The sequence below is a fragment of the Microcebus murinus genome, chromosome 6 (assembly GCF_040939455.1).
Source record: "Microcebus murinus isolate Inina chromosome 6, M.murinus_Inina_mat1.0, whole genome shotgun sequence".
Classification (NCBI taxonomy): Eukaryota; Metazoa; Chordata; class Mammalia; order Primates; family Cheirogaleidae; genus Microcebus; species Microcebus murinus.
Genome location: NC_134109.1, coordinates 52,483,380 through 52,500,410, shown reverse-complemented (window position 1 = coordinate 52,500,410; position 17,031 = coordinate 52,483,380).

Here is a 17,031-nt window from a genome sequence, read left to right as displayed (position 1 = left end):
AGGCCTGAGACAAAAAAAATATATATATTAGGAGGAGGAGGACAGGTGTTCTGGGAAAGAGACCTATGGATGGAACTGTGAGAGCAGTTAAAATATGCCAATCTTAAATTGCATGTGATGTCCAACCAGAGAACATCTACAGTGGAAGAGGCAATAATGAACAATGTATAAGAATGTGTGTGTGTATGTGTGTGTGCATATCAGAAATATTGCATAGACATGTCCTCACATTTTTTCCCAATACACCTTGCAGCTTTATTTGGTAGATATCTGATTCTACAGCTATAGGCACACCTGATGTTTAAATGTCTGCAAGTGTTCTCAAAGGGCAAGAAACTTCTGTTATGAATATTTCAAGTTTATAACTGCTCCTTTGTTCTGCTTAAGGCTTTAATTGTTGATACAGCTGACACCAAACCATCTGAAAGTTTTAGAAATATGTCATATGTTGCCTTGTATATATATCCATGAACACTCACAATGTTACAGTTTCTTGAATAAGAGAAAGACATAAGTGGCATAAAATTGCATATGAGAAAATCTATGCAGGTTATATACAGTTAAGATTTTCAAAGAAAAGAAAGAAATTTATTGGGGTCAGGTTAGAGATGATTTTCAAACTGATTTTTGAAGGAAAGGAAGAATTTGATAATGATAAGGAGCAAGAGTGAAGTTAAAGGTACACAAGAATGGAAATAGCGTGCATGGTGGAAATAACTGCTGATAATTACTGTATCCTTTCTCTGAGACAGCCCATGTTCTGAACACCTTCCATGGATTAGCTACTATCCCCAGACTATGCAAACCCCTCTGCATTAAATGTGCTACTCTTTGCCACAGTCTCTCCCATCTCACTAAATGTCAAATCTATTCTCATAGTTGCTCAGGTAAAAAATCTTGATGCCCAACTTTAAACAAATCTTATGAGCTCTATTTTTAACATATATTCCAAATATAGCACTTACCACCTCTACTTCCAGAAGCCTAATCTAAACCACAATTATTTCTCTCCCGGACCACTCCTGTAGTCTCCTACTTGATTTTTCTGCACCTATCTTTATTCTCCTATAGTTCTTCATTCCAAAAGAATAATTCCTTAAAATCCCAAGGCAAATTGTGTTGCTGTTTTACATTAAACCCTCTGAAGATTCTTCGTAATGCAGATGAAAATGAAAAATCCATACTATGGTTTTACAAGACTTGATACTTCCCCCTAATACCTTTATTATCTAATCTCCAACCACTCTTTCTTTGCCAACTCTGATCCAGCCACATTTGTTTTCTTGCTAATCTCTAAACATGTCTAGCACACTCCTGCCTCTGGACCTTTGCATTCACTTGCTGGTCTCTTTCTTTAAAACATGGTCTTCCACTCTATTATAAAGACAGCTGCACCCAAATGTTTATGACAGCACAATTCACTATTGCAAGATCATGGAAACAACCCAAGTGCCCGTCAATTTATGAGTGGATAATTAAAATTTGGTATATGCTCACAATGGAATATTACTCAATTCTAAGAAATGGCAGTGAGCTAGCACTGTTTATGCTATCCAAAGTGATGCTATCCCATTATCCAAAGTGAGGCAACACAAGATCAAGAAAATGGGCTCCACATCTACTCACCACCAAATTGATACTGACTGATTAAAACTATGGTGCTCAAATGGTGGTAGTGTTCACCAGGGATTCATAGGGGAGGGAGGAGGGACCCACATCTTAGAGTTGTGGTGAGCATTGTGAGGGGGAAATGGAATACTTCTAACCCTTCTTAGGGAGAGGCAAAGATATACAATGTAACCAAAATGTAAAAAAAGAAAAAAAAATTTAGCGGGTGGTAGGCAGGTGGGAGGGGGGAGGAGGGGAAGGATATATACTTAGATAATGGGTGCAGTGCTCACTACCTGGGGGTTGGACATGCTTGATGTTCAGGCACGGCAGAGAGGGGGGAGGGATGGCAGCGGCAATATATGTAACCCTAACAATATTTGTACCCCCATAATATGATAAAATAAAAGGAAAAAAACAAACAAACATGGTCTTCTCCCTGTCGAAACCACTTGGCTGGTTTCATTTTACATAGGTCTCTGTTTAGATATCACCTCCTGAAAGAGGTCTTCCGTGATAACTTCATCTAATACAGCAGCTCCATTTATTTTTAGCTCCTTGCCTTGTTTTATTCTTCTCTACAGCATATATTACCGCCTTGAATGCTATGTCTTCATTTGTTTATCCCTTATCTCTTCCCACTAGAATTAAGCCCTATAAGAGCAAGGATTTTATCTATTTTCTCCATTGCCATATATCCAGGATCTAAAACAGGGCTTGGCACATAGCAGGCAGTTTATAATTGTTTAGTGACTATGTGAATTTATTACTTTCATTCTTTCAAAATCCTAAAAGATAGGTAGTAGTCCTCATTATACTAAAAGGAAATTGCTCACAGAAATATTAAATAGCTTTTCTTTCAGTAGTTAATAAGAATTATAATTTAGATTTATACTGAGGCTCAGAGCCTACATTTCTAATGACCATTTTATATTACCTTTTCAGGATAAAACTATAAGAATAGGATGTATAAATGAGGAGAAATTACATAATAGGGATTAATAAGAGGTAAGGTTTGCTAAATTATATTTTCATACTAGGACAGAACATAAAATCCCCACATTTAAATATTTCATTTACCAATGCTTGACTTAGGGTTACAGGAAGTTTATTCCAGCTCATAAATCTAAATTTAAGAGGAAATTGAAGATAATTACTGCTGATATTTTAAGTGTTATATATTTTATTATTTTATTATAATAGCATAAAATAAATTAATATCTTAAACACATCTTCCATTAAAAAAACTGCTCAATTTTAAGTGCTATTTGAAAATTTTGCAATTTCGTAAAAGAAAAAAATGTAGCAATAGACCAAATTATTGCCAGAAAAAGAAATTCTTGGAAATATCATTTAGGAATCACTATTCACTGATGGCTGTAGTTTAGAAATGCATATCTAAGAAAATATATTTATTTCCAAAGTCAGCATCACACATGAAGTAGCTCAAAAAATTTCACCCCAGAATATTACTCTTTAGTGTAAAGAGTCCAATAGTACTACACGTCCAATACACAGCTGATATCTAGAATTTATTTAGAACTCAGGAAAATCAGCAAGGAAAAATCAAACAACCCTATCAAAAAATGGGCAAAGGACATGAACAGAAATTTTTCAAAAGAAGACAGAATAATGGCCAATAAATATATGAAAAAATGCTCAACATCTCTAATCATCAGGGAAATGAAAATCAAAACCACAATGAGATATCACCTATTTCCAGTAAGAATACCTTTATCAAAAAGTCTCCAAACAACAAATGCTGGCATGGATGCGGAGAGATAGGAACACTCCTACACTGCTGGTGGGACTGCAAACTAGTTCAACCTCTGTGGAAAGCAATATAGAGATACCTTAAAGCGATACAAGTAGATCTACCATTTGATCCAGCAATTCCACTACTGGGCATCTACACAAAAGATCAAATGACACTCTACAAATGGGACACCTGCACTCGAATGTTTATAGCAGCACAGTTCACAATCACAAAGGTGTGGAAACAACCCAGGTACCCATCAATACATGTGTTGATTAATAAAATGTGGTATATGTATACCATGGAATACTATTCAGCTTTTAGAAACAATGCTGATATAGCACCTCTTGTATTCTCCTGGATAGAGCTGGAACCCATTCTACTAGGTGAAGTATCTCAAGAATGGAAAATATCCATATCCCATTGAAATACTGGATAAAGTACTCTGTGATTCTCCCTATGCTCATGATAAATAGACCTCTTCCTCTTAATCTGCCTTAATTGTGAGTTGATCCTTCAGTGAACTTCTGGAGGAAAGGGAAAGTTTCCCCTCCCCCCCCCACATGTCAGAATCATGTCAATCAATTTGATGAAGACTGTGGCCATAATCTCAACCAGGGATGCTGACTAAAGTCATTTCTAAATATATTATACTGAATGATACTCCTAAATTGTCTTACTCTAGCTGAGATATAGTATCTGAAAATGCTAGCATGTATACAGGGAGTGTATCAAAGAGAAATATATTTTAAATTCTACATCACATGTTAGATAAAATAACTTTCAAAAAACTTAGCAGCTAATCTCAGCTACACCAATTACTATTAAGTTTTTCTTGTGTTTTCCTCTAAAAAATTAAATTATATACCTTCACTTTTATCCTGATCCCATGTGCTACATGCCTACCTAGACTCCAATGTATATCATTTCTTTCTTTCAACTGGCTTTAAAAGTCATTTTACTTTCTGAATTTCATCACTAAGTAATTTTTTTATTTTTTTCCCAAGAAGTTTAGCTTTGTCTCTCCAAATATGTGATAAGCTTTACTGGGGCTTACAAACTATTTTAACCTTCTTTGTGACTCCAAGAATACCAAGTTCAGTAGTTTGTGATTCATTTAAAAAATTAAAATTGTGAATATTAGCTTTTCTTACCTTTTACTATATGAGGATAAATGATATTTAATTTAATTAACACCTAAAGAAAGAAGCAAAATATCTCTTAATTAGAATATAATAAAGTGACATTACACATCTAAAGAATGGATATAGCAATTAAAAGACAAAGCTCTCAGAAAAAAACATAATATTGCCACCATTGGATAATGGTTATATAAATCATATACTGGTTTCATTTTCCAACACATAAAGAGCTTGGAAGCCATCATTCTTACCCTTCTAACAAGAAAAACAACTAAACAAACTGAAAACTAGCAACTTTTCTTAGATCCGTCAGAGAACTGAGGTCATAGAACAAACAGCCACCCAGAAATAATAAGCTGGTTGGAATACTTGAATGGTAATTTTGGTAGACTTCTGAGGAGAGTGTGAATTAACATGAGAGTGAGAAACTCCTGGGACCACCATCTAAAGGGGGTGCATAACACTTTGGTTACTTTTATCTCCAAAAATCCTATCAGGTTCTCTATAGTAAGGAGGCACAGAGAGGTCCCCTTGTGTCTGGCTGGGGGCAGGTGGGGAGAAAGGAAGAGTAGCCACTGTGAAATATGCCTACAGCTTTTTCCATGACAAAAACCTACTCTGGGGAAGGGGGCTAGGGAGACTTTATCAGAGTCTTGTCCCACCTGAGGTAAGGGCATTTCTTAGACTCCAGTACCTTCTAGTCTTCCTCCATCTCCTAAAGGGGTACTGTGGAGAAGCTAAGAAACACTTGTGAAGATCACATTCCAGAGACACAGATCCACTTAAATATTGAGATATAATCATGAGTTTACAGAATGGTTCTTCTCCACCATACCTTACCACATCCACCACAGGGATCCAGTATAATAAGAGTGGATTACAGCTGATAGACCCACTAGGCACAGAATCTATCTAAGGAAGAGTTTTTAGGGAAGCACAAAGGCATCAGAGAGAACAAAAACAAGGACATCAGAAGATTTTGAAACAGGAAATTTCAAATAACTATGAATAATATGTTCAAGGTTCTAATGGAGAAATTAGACAACATGCAACAAAGGATGGATAAAATAACCAGAAAAAAGGAAACTCTAAGAAAAAATTAAAAGGAACTACTAGAAATAAAAAATATTCCAGCAGAAATAAAGAATAACATTGATGGCTTCCTCAGTAGACTGGACAAGGCAAAAGAACAAATCGGTGATCTTGTAGACAGGTCAATAGAAACCCCCAACAAAAAATGACAAAAGCAGAACAGAACATCCAAAAGCTGTGGGAAAATTACAAAAGGTGTAACATATTCATAATTGGAATACCAGAAGGAAAAGGAAGATAGAATCAAGCAGAATACATAATTAAATTAAAAATAGCCAAAGTTTTTTTTCCAAATTAATGGCAGATGCTAAACCACACATTCAGGAATCTCAAAGAATACCACACCAAGCGTAACTACCAAAAAATCTACATCTAGGCATGTATTCAAATTACAAAAAACAAAAAAAGAAAAGCAAAAGCATCAGACTATTTCATTAAACCTCATTATAACCTAAAAGGAGGATTCTTAAACATTACTTTCATGAACAGAGTGCTTTATTGAGATTAAATTGAATGTAGAAGCCCAATGTATAAAACAGATTTTAAAAAACTGTAAGAGAAGAGCTGTACTTGTTTAAGGAAAGTTTGGTATGGGGACAACAGAATATTTTTGATCCCTCATCTCTACACATCCCCATATTCTAGAATAGTTTTGCCCAATAAAACATAATATGAGGTACATGTGAAATATGAAATTTCCTTGAAGTCACATATTTAAAAAGTAAAAAGTCATAAGTAAAATTACTTATAATACTATACTTTGTTACCTAATACATATTATCATTTTAATATGTAACCAATATAAAAACTATTAATGAGATATTTTACATTATTTTTCTTACGAAGACTTCAAATTCAGTGTGTATTTTATACTTACTGCACATCTCAACTTAGATGTTAAATTTTTCATGGAAATATCTAATTTGTATAAAGATTTAAGAAAAACTAGAGATGAAAAAGTATATTATTCTAAACAATATACTTACATTGTTCTAAATATACTTATAATCCTTTCAGGAGCTACATTGAGTATTAGTTTTTAATTTTTAATTTAAATTAAGTAACATTAAAATTCTAACTTAAAATTAAAATACTAACTTGAAATTAAAATTTTAAGTCAAAATAAAATTAAAAATTCTAGTCTTTAGTTGCTAGCTACATTTCAGTTGTTCAGTTGCTAGCCACATTCAATATATGGTTAGAGGCTGCCATATTGCACAGTGAAGTTCTAGAACTTTATAGAATATAGTTTGAAAACCATGGGCTTAGTAAAAATGCTTCTGAAGACTATCATTCAGGAGGCTAATGCCATGCTTACCAAGAAGCATTCTGCTTACAATGATACAATCTGGATGCACTGATAAAATCTTGTTCCTAAACTACAAGGTGGGGTTTCACACTATAGACCTAGTTAAATTTACTAATATAATCATATCCTGTGAAGGATCTGGGAAGCCAGTATGCTAAACAAAATTTTCCTGGCAGCCTTCTTTTCCGCATGCACATTGCTTTCAAAATGTCAACAATATCACTCCGAGGTCTGTTCATCTCACAGATGGCAAAGTCAGCTTCTTAAATTAATCAGCCTAACCTGGAAGCCATAATAAGTATGAAATAGATTAGGCAGGAGTTATTCCCCAAAGGCTTGTCAATCCAATAGCTTAAAGCAATGCTGATCACTGCTCTAATAGCTGAAGGTAGTTGCTGAGGATAGTGAAATAAATCCCAGATGGACTGTTGAAAGGAGGAAGAACTGCATCTGCAAATGCATAATCACAAAGTGAATTATAATTTCAAGCAATGTAGTTTAATTGTGGGCAATAGAGGGTACAGTATTATGAAGTGAAGCAATCAAATGAAATTAATGCTATCTTAGCTTCAGCTATTCTAGTTGATGAACTGTAAAGTGTAACTCTTCAGGAAGCACTAATTCTTGGAAATGGTGAAATTCTTTACCAAGGATAGGCTTTAGTTGGAATTTTATCTGGTAAAATCCCAAAAACTAGACATGGACCTCTGAATAAAGTAATAGATAGGAGGAATTCACTATGCAACACCTGTCTTGCTTGCATCTTCTTTCCTGTCTTAGTGCTTCTATAACCCTAGAGGATACAGATGAACACAGCCATTGTGCCTGACCTTGAATTTGTTGCACTTGAGCCTACCCTCCCCAGCAGGCTTCCCATAAGAGAAATTTGGCCTCACTGTGTCTTACGTAAATTTATTATTAATGTGAACACAAGTTCTATTTAATTGGATTAGAAACAGTAGAGATTAAATATATAAAGAACAAGAGTAATTTCAAAGAATCACACTAGACAGTATCTTTGTGATTCCACTTGTTCTACTTTAATTATAATTTTCTCTTAACCAAATTGGACACACATAAAATATCAAATCCATACACTACTTTACCATTTGAGATTTTTTAAATTACAATATTTGATCATGTCACCCATTTCTCATACAAAAAAAAAACAAAAAAGTCTCCCAAATTCTTGAAGATCATAGTCAAAGCTCTTCATAGTATGTTCTCAATCTTTCTTTCCAGATATATCTTCCACTCTAATCTATGTATTCAGGGGGTTAAGTTCAAAATACTTCATAATCATTATGTTAAATTTACTGACAAAAATGAACACTAAAAAACTGTGGTCTGAAGAAGGTAGCCTTTTGTTTCATTGTCAGATCCTAGAGAGATACAGTGAATCCTGAGGAAGGTTACAGGGTGGACATAGCAGAGGGGCATTTTGAAAGGCTAGGACTGTGAGTATTGACCAAGTGGAATCACAGCATTTCAATATTTTAACACCCAGAACGGTTATATCACTGTGTACCAGGTGAATGTCAGTCCAAATGCACCTGCATTATAAATTTCAGACTTCTAGATATTCTTCCTCATGTGGAGGATCAAGCAAGTAAATATTACTTGAAATGAGTAAAATTAAAATATTCTATGAATTTTCATACCTGTAAATGTTTGTTTGTAAGATTTCTATACTATTCCTCTGTAGTTTTCCATTACCTACCTTCAACTCATCTTTGGTGAATTGGCTGCAACACCAGACCTGCTCTTTAGCCTTCTCAGAACCTTACGGCTGGAATTAATTTCAAAACTTGTTTAGAATAGATAGGGTTTCTGATTTCTTCACTTTCTAAATCCATAATGGAAGCCTAGATGAATGCCTGTCCATACAATGCTCAGTAAATGGTAAATAAAGAAATTTACAAAGAAGCCATAAATATTGGATGAGTAATCATAGTCAAAATCTATTCCCATTCTAAAGTGCTACAATCATTCTTTTATGTATTTAAAACCCAAAGAGCTTTTTGTGTTGGGAAAAGATAAGGAATTGTGATCAAAAAGATAGAAACAAAGAACTAGGGGTGCTATTTTAAGGTGAGAGCTATATGCTAGTACTAAACTTCATTTTTATACTTTTGTGTTTCAACCTCATATTACTTTAATAATTCAGAGTAGTTTAATTTACTTTTAATAGTGGAATAAATATTATAATGACCTTTTTACTGGAAAGGCAAAGAAATATAATTCTTCCATATTGTAATGCTGAGTGTTTTTTATCTATTTTCTGCTGCATAGGTCATCCAAGGGCAAGATAAAGTAACTTGAAATCAAACTTCGTTAGCGTAGTGATGTCAACTTGCAAGAAGAGTGTAAGTCTCATTATTCTTTCTTTTTAGGATGACCTTCTTGGAACTCCCATTTGCTTTTATATTTTCATATATTTTATGCATAAAGATCCACTGAATACCATAAAAATTATTCCAAATTTAGAGCATAATTGCTTTTAGCTGTAAAAAGAGAACATAGCAACCTCACATCCATTACAGGCTTACTTTTCCAACTCTCCTTCAAGATAGTCACTGCAGCAAAAATTAGAACTCGCTTTTGAAATAAAGCCCATAACACGCAGTACACAGTTTCTGTTCTATCCTGTATATCCTCAGCTTCTTCTTATTTATTCACCTCTGAGACACAATAGGATAATTTGTTAAAAAGTGCTCCATCTTTTCTTTCTCATTGATTCTTCATTTGTTTCCAATCTTGAGTTTCCCACCTCTCTGCTACAAATGTCTAAAGGAACTGTAAATAATGAATCTCCTATTGCTTCTTTCCATTTTGTAATTTTTGACCTTTCATTTTCATGTAAACCCTTCTAATAAGGATTATTATGTAGCTGCATGTGGTTTCCATCAGCACAAGTATTAGAAATGACTTACAGTGTGAGTTCTATCATCTAAACCACCAACTTTCCCTTAGGCTTATGGTAAATATTAATAGATGACTGAGAAATTTCTTTCCTTTACCTTTGTCTCTCATTTTCATCTGTGATGCTTACATACATCAATTAAGGAAATAAATAATGATCCCCAAAAGAGTCTTGGAACATCTCATTCTATTTTGTCAATCTTTTTCTTTCAGGACAGAACACTGTTTCTAAAAGAGTTGCAGAGACATATACATAAGTAGTGAGTCTTTTCCATAGATGGTACCTATATTTGTTGTAGTTTTTAATTCCTATTTTCACAGAAAGTTAATGAAATTATGACTTTTTGGTACATTTTTGTAGTTCATTTCACATACACTTAAGTTTCATGTTTTCAACAGTTTAAATTATTTTTATTTTTTTCCTCTATGGTATGCAGAAACTATTTAGAAAGTTATTTGTTTTAGTGCACTAACTGGTTACAAATAATTTTTAAAGTCTCTTTTATTTTGGTGGAAGGGAATACCTTATAATGGGTTTATGTTTGGGCAGCAGAGTAGGAATAAACAGTCTTTTTATGTCTAACTCATATTCTTTTTTTCTGCAAGTTAAGCCTTTCTTCTTTTGTATATTAAGATGAAAATGATTTATCTTATTCTCTAAAGGCATGTGCCAATGTATAACACATTAAAAGTTTTGCTGGAACTGACATATTTTCTTCTGTATTCCATCTTCTATACATGTGCTTTATTCTGAAGTGTGACAAGAGAACAAAATAAAAGAGACTTTAAAAATTACTTGTAACCAGTTAGTGCACTAAAACAAATAACTTTCTAAATATTGGTCCTGAAATTTATGAACAAGCATAAAACTAATTTATATAGATATGACTATAATTATAGATTACAAATCCCCCCAAAATTTATAGTCCTTACTCTTCCTCATTACTAAATGTGAAACACATTATATTTGCTTCCAGCCAAAAACCAGAAATTTCAAAAATTATGCTTGTTTAATCTTTTCAGTGGTTTATAATCCCAGGCAGAAAAATATGATTGTTATGATCAACATAAATGTCTTTCTGTTGCAGTTTAAACTTTCAGCTTCTTGTTTGTTATTGAAAGGGAGACAATTATCATTCTCTTATAATATTCCAGTATATACTTAGATAAAATAAAACTATTAGCTAGATGTTTTTATTTGTTTTATTCTTGTAGGCATGTTTATATCTTCACAGCAATCCTGTGCACACCTCCTCATTCAACTTTTGATTTCAAACTCCTTGACTACATAGTGACTCAGGTATAAAGGCATATTTCACTTTTAGAAGATTTGTGAGTTATTTTATTTTATTTCATTTTTGTATTCTTTTGAAGGTGTACTAGCTGAAGACATCTCAACCCACAAGCATGGGTTTGCCAGTAAACACATTTGGACTTTTGGTTGCTATTTTTTTCTTTTGTTCTTATCCCATTTTAACCCCTGTCCTCTATTCCATTACAGAAAATAAGGAAGGCAACATTTAAGAAAACATCTTATCAATTGTTCATGTAAGCAAAGAAAAGGAAGAAAAAATATAGACAGATTATGACATTTTCTAAAAGCCGTTTTAGTCTAATCAAGACCTTTAGCTACCAGATAATACTTAAGGCTTCCTATTTTCAATATTCAGAAGCAAAGTATATCTTATCAGGACTCAGTCTGAGGAAGATAAACTAATGTTCAAATTCACTCTACAATAGACCTACGTGTCTTAAATCTCTTTACTATTTCCTAATTTGCCTAAATTTCTTAATTTGTCTCAGAGATGAATACAGTTTTCTTGATTTGCTATGCACTGAAACCAAATTCCTAATCCTGTACATCCACATCCAGTTTTCTAGCATGTACGTAAATTAGAAAAGTTTCCCAAAGAAAAGGGATGTGTCACGAGGAATCAGTGACTGTAAGTGACCATGTTGAAAGGCTCAGTTGATGTCTACATTTAAAAAAAAAATCAGTTCTTTCTAATACTAATTTTATAGTACAAGAACATGAAACCCACATTATTCTTTTCATTTATATGACACTAAACACTTGCATTTTTTTAAGTTGATAAAGTAAATTACCATTTCTATCTGCTATCTAAAATGGAAATGATAAAGACAAAAATACAGCTCCCATCACTTAAAATTTTGTTTAAAAACATATATTCTGAGTTTTTCTTTCAACAAATAAAACAAATAGTCCATATTGAGTTCTGTCTTTTGCTTGGGTGACATCTTCTCATCTTTCAAGTGTTTCTTACTCTCCAGCTCTTTCCACACTTTACAACATCTTGGGATAGAACAAGGTACTTTAAACCTGTCACCATAGGTTCACCATGTGTTCATTAAGTGAATGACTATAGTTTAATGTAATTTTCTCTCAAATGATTAAACAGATAAAGTATATAAAGATTTATAAACTGTAAAGTTTATTCATGCAACAAATATTTATTATGGGTTTATTATCTACCAAGCCACAAGTGTTACCATAAGTATAATCTATAAAAAAACAATTAGGTTAGGAATAAGACCATTGAATGAAATTTTGGTGTGGGAGAACATTTTAGTACCTTTAAAATATACTACACATGTTAATGCTTCATATATGTAAAAATTTATATAAAACATTATAAATGTGCATAGTTTATAATTAAAAGGAAATTTGTCTCTTATTATCTTTTAAATAAATATCACAGAACTTTAGGCTAAAAAGAGGCCTACATATTGCTAGCTTCTACAACTTAACACATGACGACTCCAGGTAGAAAAAGTAAACATCAGACAACTAACTACTGAAAGAATTGGAGCATGACCTCAGCTATCTTTATTTCCAACTCAATTCTGTTTCAAAAGTAATAAACATAATGCTTTCTTTTGAGCTATTTTATGATACTATATGTTATTTCCTGACAATAATTTAAATATTAACAGAGACTTTATTCTACATAATTCTCAATGTGTAAAATAACTATCACTATTATCCTGGGGAGAAAAAAAAATCAAGATTTGGGCTAAGATGTAACTTTAAGTATAGTTCAATGAATATGCTTTACTTTTAAGAACATATTGTCTTTTCCAATTTCAATAAGATGAAACTTCACACATACCTGTAAAAAAAGTGTAAGTAGACTTTTTTTGATATTAATCTAGAAGTTTTCAATCTGATTGACAAGAAAAGGTGTGCACAAGATGCTCTTTGTATCACTGAATTATCTCCCATCCATGTTGAAGGAAAGTTTAGGCATTATTCTGTTTCACATGCTAAGAAACAATTAGTCATATTTCCCGTTAAGTACAAAACAAACAAAGATCACTGACCTTACCTCTGCCTTGTTTTCAACCTATAGTCCAGCTGAGAATCCTGCTTAACATTTAGCTGTTATCAATATGGAGCAGCATAGAATAGTTACCATGCCCCATCATATGAGAAGGCATTTGTCTGCTGGTGATATCCTATTTCTCCCTGTTTGGAACATTCCCCTCCCCTGTGGTAAGTAGTCTTCCTGCCATTTGACTTAATGAAATATTCCATCTAGGTGAACTATTGGGACTCTTTAGTAACCAGAAAGTACCCTTTATCTTCTTTCAATTAAGCCATATATATTTGTTATTATTGTTATTTAACATTAAATTTCTCTGAGATTCCAAAAATTATTGCCAATGGCATTTATGTCCTGCAGTCTTTACCTTTTAATATCATTTAAAGAAGAAAAGAAATTGTGGAATTAGATTCTTTAATGAAAAATTTAGCCTCCAATTTTACAAAAGTAATTTGTCTCAACACTAACATCTCTAGACTTGAATGTAAAAATATGAAAATATTAAAATTAATTTACAGAAGAAAAGAGCTAATACTAATAATTCTGGACATTTAAGTGAAGGAAAATGTTAGTAAAATTTACATTAATGAGATTTAAATTCAAAATGAAATCAAAAGAGCTTAACATACAAACTAGGAAGTATCAGTCTACCAGACTTCAAGGTGTACTACAAGGGTATAGTAACTAAAATAGCATGGTACTGGCACAAGAACAGAGATATAGACCTTTGGAACAGGACTGAGAATCCAGAGACAAAACCATTAGCATATTGTCATATAATCTTTGACAAAGCAGACAAAAATATACACTTGGGGAAAGCATCTCTTTTTAATAAATGGTGTTGGGAAAACTGGATCACTACATGCAGAAGATTAAAACTGGATCCCTATCTCTTATCTTTTACAAAAATCAATTCACAATGGATAACAGACTAAACCTAAGGCATGAAACCTTAAGAATCCTAGAAGAAAATATAGGGAAGGCCCTTTCAGACATCAGCCTACGCAAAGAATGTATGAAGAAGACCCCCAAAGCAATCACTGCAGCAACAAAAATAAATAAATGGGACCCGATCAAATTAAAAAGCTTTCATACAGCCAAGAAAACTATCATTAGAATGAATAGACAGCCTACAGAATGGGAGAAAATATTTGCTCTCTACACATCCAATAAAGGGCTTATGACAAGAATCTATCTAGAACTCAAAAAAAATCAACAAGAAAATGTCAAACAACCCCATCGATAAATGGTCAAAGGACATGAATAGAAACTTTTCAAAATAAGACAGAATAATGGCTAGAAAACATATAAAAAAATTCTCAACATCTCTAATCATTGGGGAAATGCAAATCAAAACCACAATGAGATATTGCGTAACCCCAGTGAGACTGGCCTTTATCAAAAAATTCCAAGACAACAAATGCTGGTGAGGATGTGGAAAGACAGGAACACTCTTAGACTGTTGGTAGGAATGCAAATTAGTGCAACCTCTGGGGAAAAGAATTTGGGGATACCTCAAAGAACTAAAAATAGAAATACCATTTGATTCAGCAATAGCACTATTAGGCATCTACCCAAAGGAACAAAAGACATTCTATAATAAAGACGTCTGCACTCAAACATTTATGGCAGCACAATTCATTATTGCAAGGATGTGGAAACAACCTCAGTGTCTGTCAATCCATGAGTGGATTAATAAAATATGGTATATGTATACGATGGAATACTACTCAATTACAAAAACCACTGTGATCTAGCACCTCTTATATTTTCCTGGATAGAGCTTCAGCCTATCCTCCGAAGTGAGGTATCACAAGTATGGAAGAATAAGCACCACATGTACTCACCGTCAAACTGGCACTGACTGATCAACACTAAGGTGCTCACACAGCAAGAATATTCATTGGGGGTTGGGGGCTTGGGAGTGGGTAAACTCACAACTAATATTTAGAGTGAGCATTGTAAGGGGGAAAGGACACACCTGAAATCATGGTTTGGGTGTGGCAAAGTCATAACATGTAACCAAAATGTACCCCCATAATATCCTGAAATAAAAAAAGGAGCTTAAAATTATAATTCTGTAATTAGAGGAATTATATCTATTTTGTCAGGTATATTACAATAATAAAAATGAAATTAATCCATTGACTATCACATCTTGATTACTATGTATTGGCAGGAGTTTGATCTGCTCAATTAATCTCATTATAATTTATGACATTTATTCCTAAATACTGTTCAAGAGATTTAAAATAATTTTTACAAAACATTCACCAAGATGTATATAATGTTATCATGTGAAATTTATAAGCTTAATTTAAAATATATACTTTGCTAAAAGGAAACTAAAATTTTACTGATTTATGTAATATTGATAAGAAAGCAAATTTATTATATTAAAGAAGAAAAATATTAGCTATTAAAATATACTAGATAATAAATATAAATTAGTTAATTAAGGGAAATGTATATATCAGCAGAAGTTTAAATATATATATGTGTGTATATATATATATATATATATATACATATATATATATATATGAATGAGAATAAAGAGAACAGTTCCACTGCAGACATGAGCAATCAGGATCCTTTGCCCTGGTCCCTAATTTTAGAATGTGTAGTTCTTACCTTGACTGACCATGACCCTTCCTACTGGATTCTGTCTTCTGAGGGACAATGCAGCTATTTGTTTGCCTAGTTTTAGGTTGTACTTAACCTTTTGGTAATACATAGGTACTGTCAGATGCAGTGGTAAATTGATAGGCAAAAAGAGGAAAGGATAAAATGAGTAAGGAAAGCACAGATATGTTACAATGTATGGCTTTTATCTTCTCTACCAAGAGACAAAATAAGAATACTTCCCTTACCCTCAGTGGCATCGACTATCATAATCTGATGAATAGTTTGTCATAAATTACCTTCATGTATGACCTGATAACCTTTAGTGAGAGCAAACTTTCATTTTAACAAGAACTTCCAAGGTCTAACTCAAGATTTTGTTTATTAGGAGGGAGAATCTACAAGGCTAGGGAGATCTTAGTAGCTCCATGTATCACACCAAATGATGTTATGTCTGTATAGACACCCAGAAAGCTCTAGTACTAGGATATACTAAGCTGCCCTGCTTTAACAAAGTACAGTAATCTGTGCGGTCTCTTTCTGCATGCTAAATTCCTTAAAACACTTAATCTTCTGAGTATGACGTCCTTATGAATTGTTGGATTTTGTATCAGGCTTTCTTTTTGTTCACAAAATTAAATCCATATGTATTAGATGCAACCCCCAGAAGTCCTCATATTTTTTGAGTTGATCAAAGAATCATATTAACAGATATTCCCCACTGTTCTAAGTTCTACTGCCTGATAATTGACCACAGTGGGAGTTACTTACAATGGCTATCAATTCAAGAGCAATTAATGGGCAGTAAAGCTTACAGAGAAAGCAACATGGGCTGGAAGAAAGTGCTTTTAGATCAATACTGCTTTTAATAAAATCTTCTAAATTTTAGGGGAGAAAAAGAACCCCTGATGAACAGAGAATGTTCATCTACTTATAAACATCCCCATCACAATAATATAAATGTTGGCACAGGAAGAAGTTCTGATTTAATTTTGGAAAGGTTATCTTTCTAATTATGTATAACCTTTTAGATGATATTTGCTTTATAAGGCAGGAGAATATACTGCTGGAATAGTGGGCAACCCTATATGACCAAAGTCATTTATGCTGTCAAAGTTCTCTCCTGTTCAAGAAAGTTCCCAGTTAAAGGAGGATTCAATGACAGAACTTTCATTTTGTCTTATCAAATTAATTTCTATTATAAAGTAACCTGGAAATTTTAAAAAAGGCAAA